The sequence below is a fragment of the Pseudophryne corroboree genome, chromosome 6 (genome assembly GCF_028390025.1).
Source record: "Pseudophryne corroboree isolate aPseCor3 chromosome 6, aPseCor3.hap2, whole genome shotgun sequence".
Taxonomy (NCBI): Eukaryota; Metazoa; Chordata; class Amphibia; order Anura; family Myobatrachidae; genus Pseudophryne; species Pseudophryne corroboree.
In genome coordinates, this window is record NC_086449.1 from 456726998 (window position 1) to 456729992 (window position 2995).

A 2995-nucleotide genomic window follows, 5' to 3' on the forward strand; every position below is an offset into this window, starting at 1 on the left:
TCAATATGAGTGCAAGTGTCAGTGTGTGTGTGTGTCTCTCAGTATGAGTGTGAGTGACAGTATGTGTGTGTCTCAGTATGAGTGTGTGTGTGAGTGACAGTGTGTGTCTCAGTGTGTCTGTGTCTTTCAGAGTGTGAGTGCCTCAGTGTGAGTGCCAGTGTGTGTGTCTCAGTGTGTCTTTGTGTCTCAAGTATGAGTGTGAGTGTCTCAGTGTGTCTGTGTGTCTCAGTATGAGTGTGTGTGTCTGTGTAGCTCAGTGTGAGTGCCAGTGTGTATGTCTCAGTGTGTCTGTGTGTCTCAGTATGAGTGCGAGTGTCATTGTGTGTGTGTGTCTCAGTATGAGTGTGAGTGCCTCAGTGTGAGTGTCAGTGTGTGTGTCTCAGTATGTGTGTGTGTGTGTGTGTGTGTGTGTGTGTGTGTCTGTATGTCTCAGTATAAGTGTGAGTGCCAGTGTGTGTCTCAGTGTGTCTGTGTGTCTCAGTATGAGTGCGAGTGTCAGTGTGTGTGTGTGTGTGTCTCAGTATGAGTGTGTGTGTCTCAGTGTGTCTGTGTAGCTCAGTGTGAGTGCCAGTGTGTATGTCTCAGTGTGTCTGTGTGTCTCAGTATGAGTGCGAGTGTCATTGTGTGTGTGTGTCTCAGTATGAGTGTGAGTGCCTCAGTGTGAGTGCCAGTGTGTGTGTCTCAGTATGAGTGTGTGTGTGTCTCAGTGTGTCTGTATGTCTCAGTATAAGTGTGAGTGCCAGTGTGTCTGTGTGTCTCAGTATGAGTGCGAGTGTCAGTGTGTGTGTGTGTCTCTCAGTATGAGTATGTGTGTGCCTCAGTGAGAGTGACAGTGTATGTGTCTCAGTGTCTGTGTGTCTCAGTACGAGTGTGCCAGTGTGTGTGTCTGTGTGTCTCAAGTATGAGTGCAAGTGCCTCAGTGTGAGTGCCAGTGTGTGTGTGTGTCTCAGTGTGTCTGTATGTCTCAGTATGAGAGTGAGTGTCAGTGTGTGTGTGTGTGTATGTATGTTTGTGTGTCTCTCAGTATGAGAGTGTGTGTGCCTCAGTGTGAGTGCCAGTGTGTATGTCTCAGTGTGTCTGTGTGTCTCAAGTATGAGTGCGAGTGTCTCAGTGTGAGTGCCAGTGTCTCTCAGTAAGAGTGTGAGTGACAGTGTGTGTGCCTCAGTGTGAGTGTGTGGCTCAGTATGTGTGTGTGTGTGTGTGTGTGTGTGTGTGTGTGTGTGTGTGTGTGTGTGCCTCAGTATAGTGTCAGTGTGACATTGTGTAAGCTCACCCGTGCTGTTCCGCGGCCCCCTGGCTGTACTGTTTATGTTGTATTTTATATTGTGCTATACCTAGTGTCACCCTCTCCGTGTAACCCACTGTTGTCACCCTCTCCCTGTCACCCAATGCTGTCCGTGTCACCCTCTTTCTGTCACCCACTTCTGCCACCCTCTCCCTGTCAGTGTCACCCTCTTTCTGTCACCCACTGCTGTCAACCTCTCCCTGGTGTCACCCTCTCCCTGTCACCCAATGCTGTCAGTGTCACCTTCACTTTGTCACCCACTGCTGTCATCCTGTCCCTGGCGTCACCCTCTCCCTGTCACACAATGCTGTCAGTGTCACCCTCTCTTTGTCACCCACTGCTGTTACCCTCTTTGTCACACACTGCTGTCACCCTCTACCTGGCGTCAACCTCTCCCTGTCACCCAATGCTGTTAGTGTCACCTTCACTCTGTCACCCACTGCTGTCATCCTCTCCCTGGCATCACCCTCTCCCTGTCACCCAATGCTGTCAGTGCCACCCTCTCTCTGTCACTCACTGCAGTCACCTACTCCCTGGCGTCACCCTCTCCCTGTCACCCAGTGCTGTCAGTGTCACCTTCACTCTGTCACCAACTGCTGTCATCCTCTCCCTGGCGTCACCCTCTCCCTGTCACCCAATGCTGTCAGTGTCACCCTCTCTCTGTCACCCACTGCATACCCTCCAACATTTTACACATAAAAATAGGTACAAATTAGAAAAAGGGGCGTGGCCACGGGTAAAGGGCTTTTCCTATACTTTCAATGGAAGTTTGGAGAGCCAAAAATCGGTACGGACCATAAAAAAGGTACTGTACCTATTAAAAAGTTACAGTTGGAGGGTATGCCACTGCTGTCACCCTCTCCCTGGTTTCACCCTCTCCCTGTCACCCAATGCTGTCAGTGTTACCCTCTCTTTGTCACCCACTGCTGTCACCCTCTCCCTGTCATCACACTCTCCCTGTCTCTCAATGCTGTCAGTGTCACCCTCTCCCTGTCATCACCCTCTTCCTGTCTCCCAATGCTGGCAGTGTCACCGTCTCTCTGTCACCCACTGCTGTCACCCTCTCCCTGGTTTCACCCTCTCCCTGTCACCCAATGCTGTCAGTGTCACCCTCTCTTTGTCACCCACTGCTATCATCCTCTCCCTGTCATCACACTCTCCCTGTCTCTCAATGCTGTCAGTGTCACCCTCTCCCTGTCGTCACCCTCTCCCTGTCTCCCAATGCTGGCAGTGTCACCGTCTCTCTGTCACCCACTGCTGTCACCCTCTCCCTGGTGTCACCCTCTCCCTGTCACCCAATGCTCTCAGTGTAACCCTCTCTTTGTCACCCACTGCTGTCATCCTCTCCCTGGCATCACCCTCCCCCTTAATATTTATTTTACAAAACTTACAATATATTAGCCGCCTGCTCATCACAAGCATGGCAGTGGCTGCAGCGGGTATGGGTCGTTGGGTCGACTAAACTTAGTTCGACAGTCATTAGGTTGACCATGGAAGGTCGACATGCATTAGGTCAACAGGGTCAATAGGTCGACATGTACTAGGTCGACAGGTCAAAAGGGCGACATGGGTTTTTGGACTTTTTTTGGTGTCATTTTCTTTGTAAAGTGACGGGGAATCCCAATTAGTGCACCGTGTCCCCTCTCAGCTTCGAGCAAGGTTACCGTTCACAATTGTAGTCCACGTGGATCGTCAAGTATGAAAAAGTCC